At 43.1% G+C, this 9,224-nt stretch overlaps 1 protein-coding gene across 1 annotated transcript in view; it reads left to right on the forward strand.

Moving 5' to 3' along the window:
• SUPT3H (SPT3 homolog, SAGA and STAGA complex component) overlaps window positions 1-3,412 on the forward strand; it is a 326,581-nt gene extending 323,169 nt beyond the window's left edge. The window contains exon 12 of the mRNA XM_053380346.1: window positions 2,598-3,412. The gene's annotated coding sequence lies outside the window, so the exon portion shown is untranslated. The remainder of the gene's footprint in view (window positions 1-2,597) is intronic.
• The last annotated feature ends 5,812 nt before the right edge of the window (window positions 3,413-9,224 follow it).

The raw sequence follows: 9,224 nt of genomic DNA on the forward strand, positions 1-9,224 counted from the left end.
ATCATAACTAGTACCCACTGGGAGCATTATCTTCCATAAATTTGTGCTGTTGGCATCCATCTGTCTTGGGAGACAATGGAGGGGTGCACCTTTGGGGGTGAAGTCAAACTGTTGGAAAAGCCTGCTGTGGAGAGACATGTTTTGTTGCAGCTGGGGCAAATGAAGGCATCCGGTTGTATTGTAAGAGCTGTTCGACAGTGGAATTTGCTGCCAAGGAGTGTGGTGGAGTCTCCTTCTTTGGAGGTCTTTAAGCAGAGGCTTGACAACCATATGTCAGGAGTGCTCTGATGGTGTTTCCTGCTTGGCAGGGGGTTGGACTCGATGGCCCTTGTGGTCTCTTCCAACTCTAGGATTCTATGATTCTATTGCTGCAGATGCACCATGGCGCTTCTTCTCTCTGTGCTCCTCCCAGTGGTCGTTCCTCCTCTGGTTACTGCTGTGGATGTAAGACCTGACTGTCTGTGTCCAGGCACTGCACTCCTTGGCAAGGGGTTCCCACACTGCAGGGTTGAGGTTGCCAGCCCTCATGCCACACTATCTCCTGCTCTTGTGATCATAGTCCCCCTCCTTTCACCAGGCATGAGGCGAAGGTTTAAATAATAGAATCATAGAGTTGGAAGGGACCACGATGGTCATCTAGTCCAGGGTTTCCCAACCTTGGGTCTCCAGCTGACTAGCTAGGGATGATGCAGAAGTCCAAAAACAGCTGGTGACCCAAGGTTGGGAAACACTGATCTAGTCCAAACTCCTGCAATGCAGGAATCTTTTGCTCAACCTGGGGCTCAATCCCACAGCCCTGAGAGTAAGATTCTCATGGTCTACTGAGTGAGCCATTTTGCTGATGGGAGAATTCAGAGGGAATTCAGAGGGAAGAATAAAACAACATCGGCCTGAAAGTAGGGCATTTATATCACCTCCCTGGCCCTTACTGGACTTTCTAGGCATGGAGGAGCCTGGTGAAAATGTCAGTGTGATTCCTTCCCCCAACATCCTCACTAGCTGTTTGATAAGCAGCACAGCTTTTTAAAAAGTGTTTAAAAATATTCCGAGTGGAATGTACGATCTTTATGCCCTGGATTGAAACTAAGAAAATATACAGCCATGGAAGCTGGATGCAATGAATACTGCACTGTCCATAAAGCCAACATCAGCATTCAGATACCAAGGAGATAGGTGTTTTATAAATACTTGAGGGAAAGAGACAGACAAGCTGTTTATACAAGCAACAGCCGTTTGTTCTGACTCAAAGTTTTAAGCTAAATAGCAATTATAGATGAGTCCCTAGAAGCTCCACACACACCCCAGCTGAAATATGCTTGACCGACTAAGTGGTCAAAAGGTTTGGGGAATGTGTGCACTTGACTACTAGTGGGCTCATCCCACCCAACCCTAAAAGGGACTTTCCCCTTGGACATTAGTTTTGTTTAATGTATTATTATTCATATCTCACTTTTCTGTAGAAAATAACTAACTTACTGGGCAAAATAAAAATGCAACAATAGAAATGCAAAATAATTCGTAAAACTTATTAAAACAATCAGCACAGCCCCTCTGCTATATGTACCCTAAATGGCCTTGGCCCCATATGCCTGAAGGAGCGTCTCCACCTCCATCATCCACCCCAGACACTGAGGTCCAGCTCTGAGGGCCTTTGGGCAATTCCCTCACTGCAAGTTACAGGGAACCAGGCACAGGGACTTCTTGGTGGTGGTGCCCACCCTGTGGAACGCCCTCCCGTCAGATGTCAAAGAGACAAAAAAACTATACAACTTTCAGAAGACATTTGAAGGCAATTTGCACAAACAAGTCATCACTTGATATTGCAGGTGTGCAACCCCTCAGGTTGCATTTAAAAAAAACCTGAGGCATTTGTTTATTTATTTAATATGTATATTGCCCTTCATCATAAGATCTCAGAATAAAATACAGGATAAAAGCAAGTAAATAAGTAAAACAAAACAGGGGGGAAAGCCCCTTCCCACAGAAACATTGAAAATGCTGTAGAGTATTAATCGGCCCAAGGCCTGGTTGAAGAGGAGGGTTTTCACCTGGCCCCTAAAAATATATAATGAAGGCGCAAGGCAAATCCATGAAGGATTGGCATATCAGTAGGTTCTTGCCATATCTCTACCTGGGGCCTCCACTTCCTGAGGAGCAGCCATCTGATTATGAGATGCCCAGGCAAACAGCAGCCCCAGAGTTTACGCTTCCTTTCCCAGAAAGTCATTATGCCTCATTGCTCACCCTCACTCTTCATAATGAAATATGGTGTCTCAGGCAGTTCCCAAAAAATGGTTACACCAAAAACTCTCAAGGTCAAAAAGGACTGGAAAGCTAGAGATTAGAAGCAGCATTGCACACAGCCTCTTGTTCCGGACTTTCCATTATTACCAAGCTCTTCAAAGAAACTGATCTATTCAGATAAAAGGATTTGCTGTAAATGGTTAATGAATAGCCACCTAGTGCTGTGATGAATTGTTTAATAATGCTTGCATACTGATTGGTTTTACCACAATCATCCTTAATTATCCTTCATTCTAACCACAATGGATTGACCTAATAACTTCATTCAGAGTTGTTGTTATTTTTACCTACAGAGTTCACCTACTGAAAAGAGGAAATGCCCTAGAAGGAAGACAACTAAACACAAGCCTCTAGAGCACACCTCTTAGCGCTTCCATACATCCTCCATGATAAAAGGTAGTCCTGACACCACCAAGACAGTGCACAGAAAGGAGCATATCAGATCTAAAATACAAAAGGAAGTGAACAAGGGCAGAGATGAAGAGAACCTGAACTTGACAACAGAGGGTGGGGAACTGAGTCAGAGTTGGAGCCTGGGCAGCTGCTGGAGTGGTGACCTGCCCAAACCAAAGGTCAAGTCCCAAGGCTCAAGTAGGAGCACTGAGGATGGACAACCCTGTCAGTTTCAGTTTCTCATTTTTCTAACCTTATGTTCAATTCTCCGTATTTCCACAGCAGTTTGCAATGTTTTTAATTGTGAAAATTGCCAACATTTTAGTGCGAATTTCTCCCAAATTTTGTGTGCAGTTTTTGAAAGCCATTTCTGCTGAGGTATTTTTGTATGTTCTTTTTCACAGATATATGCATGTTTGTGCACACTTTCTCCTGGTATATGCATTTTTGTGCAGGTTAGTTGCATTGCATTATGACTTCAGAAAAGAGCAAATTTCAGATAAGAATTGTGTTTTGTCTTTATTGTGGTTCAAGAAGTGTGAATTGGGAAATGGCAAAGCAAACAGCGTCAAGCACAGCCCTCAAGGATACTTGTGGCCTGGAGACCAGCAGGCAAGTTCTTCAGGTGGAGGTAGAGTGGGGAATCCCCTTTCCCTATTTGAGCTGACCCCAATTAATCTTTCTGTAGTTGTATATTATAAAGGTTGAAACAATATGCCTTCCATGGTGTCTGCCTCTTTCTTGTTGCCACAGGAATTTCTTTCTCATATGTTTTTAGTCTGGTTTCTGGAGGCCTGATAGAGGCTAATAATTACTTGTCCTCATTTAACCTCTGCATAGCTTCTTTTGTGGTAAAACCAAAAATGTCTTGAAATGTTTGTGAAGAACTCAGCAACAAGCAAAAATTATAACTGTGAATGGCTATTTGCATTACTGCTTATGAGCTGCTCACTGATGTTGCACAGGAACATCATAGCCCAGGGCCCTTTTAGAACATGCCATTACATCACCATTTTATGTGAGGTTTACCTTGTCCCAAACGAAGCGGGCCAATGTGTTTCTGGTCAAATTTGGAATACTAGGCTGATGACAATGAGAGCTTAAGGGCTTCTGTCTTTCCTTCTACTAAATGAATCTCTAGCAATAAGATTCTATAATAGTGTGATTCTGTGACATGAGAATTTGACACACATGGAGCCGTAACACTGTTAAAAGCATGTTTCTTCATGGCATTCTTTAGCATAGGAGCCATTTTTGCTTGTTAATTACATATTGCTTCCATACAGACAACAACTGTGGCCTAACATATAACAGACAAAGCCCTAAACAACTTTTGGATGTCATTTCCTGAAAGAACACCTCCGCATGTATAGATCTCTTTAGATCACTAGTCTTTGGAGGAGATCCGGTTGCCCATATCACAGCCTTCAGAACTTCATCCAACAGTAACAGGGAGACGGACCTTCTCCACAGTGAGCCCACTTCTGGAATGAACTCCCCTGTGCTGTATGACAGGCGCCAGCAGCTGTGTGGTTTTGGTCCCGTTGGAAACACATCTCCTTGCCCTGAAGTCCCAACATATCATTAGAGGGAGCAAATCAAAAGGGCAATTTGTCATAATGAGAAAGGTGGAGTGAAATGAGGGTCAAGGCCTGCAGGTCATTTAACTTGTCAATATTATTGCCTTCGCCAGCAAAAAGGCTGAAGTGGGGGTGTGTGTTCCTTCCAGTGTCATTGCTCTATTGGGGCTTGAGGTTTCACTAAAAATAAGTTGGTGTAACTCTCATGCTTGCTCTGAAGTACAATGGGAAATGTATTTCTGGGAGGGCAGAACTACATGTTATGCCTCTCACGTGGATGCAGTGAAAAAGCAACGTTCTGTGTCAAGGTCTGCGCTGTAGCATTTAAGAATACTTACCCCTGGATTGTGACATCGTCGTATTGTGTGCTTAATGCTCCTGCCACTGACAAGAAGTGTGGGCCGGACAATGCACACGGTTATGATATCATAGCACAGGTAGTGTTACGTGCTGCTCTGCCCTGATGTTGCTGGAGATTTCAGAAACCATTGCCACCACGGCCTACCATAGTCTTGAACTGTTTTTACAGAAAATAGCAAACAAGCCTCCAAGTTTCCTTGAGAGTTTTATTATAAAGTCTTTTTTTTTTTTTTGTAGTACTGATGAGCCTTTTGGATACAGGAACCAGCCTGAGAAGAGGGATTCTCTAGAATGCAATTTCTAGGAGCAAGTGAATTTTTAACACACCAAACTCTCTGCCTCTCTCTTTTGCAGTGTCTTGCTTTATATAAGAACAATCAGCCTTATAATCTCTAGAAAGAAATCATTTTAAAGAAAGATTGAGAGCAAGCTTTTGAACTTGGCTAGTTACTCTCAAAGCTCCAGGTCTCACAAAGACAAGATGGAATCTATATCAGTTCAGTAAAGAAGACTTAATAGTTTATTTGAAAGAAAAGAGGTGCCAAGGGACTGGACTGAAGTAAATGCAATCCATGCCACAAGACTAGGACTGAGATGATGTCAAGGACTAGCAGATTTGCAGTAAAATTTGCTTTTGACAGTAGGCAAGGTCTTGGAGTCATTAGTAAGGGATGAGATCACAAAACATCTGGAAAAATATGAGCTGATATAAAGTAGCAAGCAAGCTTTCTGGAAAGAAAACTCTTGTTTGACAAATCTGATGGAAATTTCTGAGGACATAAAAAAAAAAATCAACAAAAGAATGACATGTTGAGAGTAATCTCCTTGGGTTTCACAAATGTATTCAGCAATCTAGGAGACAGTTAACCGATACATGCTATTGCATATGCGTGCCTGGAAAGCACAGAGGAAAGACACCTCCTTTGAATGAATCAGGGGCATATACTGTGATTAATCGCAGGCTGAAGAGTACTAGGTAATGGGTCACATAGAAAGGAGATTATTTAGCCCCACTAGTGTTTGGCAATGCTTTTCAAATTGGATGCATTGACACTTCCCATCACAGTCTAAAACGATTTTACAGAATAGATAATTTTGAAATTGAATACAATATTCAAGATTTTAAATATGAATTGGATTATTTATTTGGATATTCGCTAAACCCAAGTGAAAAGCCTTCACTTTTTGCACATACTCCCAGTTAGCACTTCAAGTACAATCCCCCCCCCCCAGCAATAAGGGGGAAAGAGAACATTCTGGAGCAAGAGGAAGCTGGGCTTCACATGCTGTATTAATCCCAATCAGAAAACAGAAATATTCTATATTTCTAAGGAAGCTAGTAAGTGTTTAAAGTAAGCATTCCTGCTATTGAGACTGTAACGAGACTTCAGAGTAAGTCCCATTTAATGCAGTGGGACTTACTTCTGATTAAACACACAATTTTGGGCTTTTCATACACTTCTACGTTTGTTTTAATAAGTAACTATCTCATGTAACTTATCAGAGGTGTATTGCTCTTTGTTACAACAACTCAAATGTAGAATTAAGACCATCAGCCATTTGCTATATGTCAGGGGTGTTTATAAATGATGATCTGGCATTGGGGCAAGAAGGCAGTGTGTCTATACTATTAGTTACTGTTAATATGGAAACCCTTAACAGCTTGGGAACAGTTTACCTACAAGGTGGTCTTACCCCAAATGTGCCCACCTGACTGCTTCAATCAACAGAATTGGCACGACTGCAGGTGCCCCATGATACGTGCACCGCGTCTGTTGGAATTCGGTCTTTTAGTGTGGCAGCACCTGCACTTTGGAACTCCCTGCCTATGGAGATCAAGCAGGGGCCTTCACTGGACTCTTTCTTGCACCTACTAAAACACTCTTGTTTATGCAAGTCTACCCAGATGCTTAGAAAGTTTAGGCAGTTTTAACCCGTTTTAGCATTTTAACTTTTGTATGTTTTAAAGTAGGGTTGTAAATTTTTATTACTGTTACTGTTCTATCTTTTGCGTGGACAGGCGGAGTCCCCAGATCCCGAGGGCTCCCCCCCGTCATGTGGAATAACGACTCTAGACAACGTGCTATGGGATTAAATTGGCCACAACTTTATTAAATTTCAAATGTGGGTAGACCTTGGCTCAGGCACTGGGCGTTCTCCGTCCCCAGTCCCCAGCTGGGGACCTAGGGAGCATCAGGGTTATCCAGTGGGGGGGGGATGGGCCGGCTCTGAAGAACATATGTTCAAGCAGAGATAGCCGCCCCCGTTACGCCGCAGCCGCAGGGGAGAGCAATGACGACCTTTCGGCGTACGGTCAAAGCCTCCCTTCAGAAACCCCTTTAACGGGGAACCCTGGTACAGTATCGCCGCCGCAAAGAGGAAGATGGACTAAAGGATTCCGCCCAAGGCCTGATACCACCAAAGTTGTGACATTTTGCTACGGGAAAGGCGAAACCTGCCAATGCAGGGAAATTCCTTTCCGGCCCTTTAACAGCGACCTTAAAGTAGCAGCGCCCGCATACCTGTGAAGAAAAGTTAACCTGCAAAACCTATGAAGAAAAGTTAACCTGCAAAAGAAGACATTAACTGAGGGTGGGTAGGGTGGGAGAAGCTCTGGAGCCAAGTGAGGATTCCCAGGTAAGATCCTCCCTCTATTGTGTGCAGGTAATCCCTCCCCTACCTGGCCTGGTCTCCTTGGCAACGCTTCCCCCAGGTGGGATTGGACAACTGACCAAGGTAGGCGGAGACCTCCAGGTAACCCACCTGAGGGAAGGCAAAGCCAAGCCTAAGCTGATGGGGCCGCTCCAGATCTAGGGCTGCGCGCGTCCACGCAAAGGGCGCCCCCCGTTTTAAGCGGGGAGCGGTCATTATAAACTGCTTTGGGTTTTTTTACAATCAAGTGGTATATAAATTTTATGAAATAAATAAATAAAAGAATTGCTTATGATCTATCTTCACATAGGAATGCTTTATGTTGGATCTTCCATTTAAAGCATCCCAAGATTGCTTTCAAATGTTATGTTTTCCTGTTTGCGTTTTAAACATGCATGTAGGGAAGCAGCCGAAAGATGCACATCTTATGTAATGATAAATATATCTGCCATAGCTATGAGACGTGCATCTTTTAATGTCAGCGGGATCTTCAAGAGCTTCTGCATATGTGTGGTCTGAGCCTTGAAAAGGGGTGACGATACACATCTTTCAGTCACTTCCTGACTTCATTTCCAAATGTGGAGAAGGAAATGGGAAGCTGGCTCTGGGGTTGAGATTGCCAGAGCAAAACCAAGGCAGGACTGAGTGCAACTATGTTGTTACAATATAGAGACACATTGATAATCTCTCAACATTTTTAGAGAGCAGAGCACTGCATGAGGAAAGTGAAGGCCATGAAACAGTCCTTCTTAATGCCTGATAGCAACTTCTTGGTTGCCACGTAGTGAACTTTGTGGGTGAGTTCAGTGGATCATATTTTCACTGGGCAGGAAGACTCAAGGATGCCTTGGAATTCAAAGCAGCTTACCTTTCGTAGCTGGCACCCTTCCCTTTTTTTGCGGGAAATTCCCTTATTCCAGTGCCGTTTCCCGCTGCTTCCCGCTGCTATCCCGGATTGTTAGATATCCCATAGTCTGTCCCCGGGACAGGTGAGGCTGAAGATCCCTTATTTGCAAATCTGAAAGTTGACAGGTATGTTACCTTTTGAGTGTAGGTATTGCACTGGAGAGTCAGTCAGTTTTGAGACAGGCCACTAAGGAACTTGGACAAACATAAAAGTGATAAAAACATATAGAAGAAAGGTAACTTCTCCACAGCAACCAGAGTACAGTTCAAAGCAAAGTTAAGCACTCCTAAGAACTGCTGGTTTCAATGGGAGTGTCAGGCTTACCTGGGAATAGGATACATTGAAGCCAATAGGATTGAAATAAATGACGCTTAAAAGTACTTAGCTTTGGCTGAACTGTGCCCACTGTTTTTATTGTTATGTAACTTTTACAATGGCTAGATTTGATTTTCTTCAGGGAAAATTTCTCCCTAGCTAAGAATTGGGGTGGAATCTACACACATGTTTAAAACGTTGTGAAAATGCTTTTTAAAAAATCATTTTGAAAAATTCATTGAATTTGCGAATGTGAGCTATATCACAGTCGCCATGTAGTGTCACAATTGTATATTACAGTTTGCAACACATTCAAAATGTTTTATTTGCAGCTGTATAGCTGAGTCCCAGTTTTCAGACCTTCAGACTTGATTTTTTTCAGGAAAAGTTATAAAATGTTCCATACAGGACAGTTTATATAATGAAAGTGCTAGCTGCAGCATTTCCAGATGTGCAGTCAGCCGGGGTGCCAATAAACTGTTGCAAAGGACCCAGTGTGCCACCAGGGGCCCAGACTGAACATGCTCAAGATGCTGCAGAATAGAAGTTAGGAAGCAAAATGTGCAGGCACCATCACAAGCAATTGCTATGTGAGATGTGAGCCTGCTTCCATCTCTCGCTGAAACTGGAGCTAGAGAGCAAATTTAGAGTTCTACAAGTCCAAGGTGAAGAGACTTCCTGATTCACTTTGAAGCCATTTCTGGGGCTTCCCT

This window comes from Podarcis raffonei, chromosome 3 (genome assembly GCF_027172205.1).
Source record: "Podarcis raffonei isolate rPodRaf1 chromosome 3, rPodRaf1.pri, whole genome shotgun sequence".
Classification (NCBI taxonomy): Eukaryota; Metazoa; Chordata; class Lepidosauria; order Squamata; family Lacertidae; genus Podarcis; species Podarcis raffonei.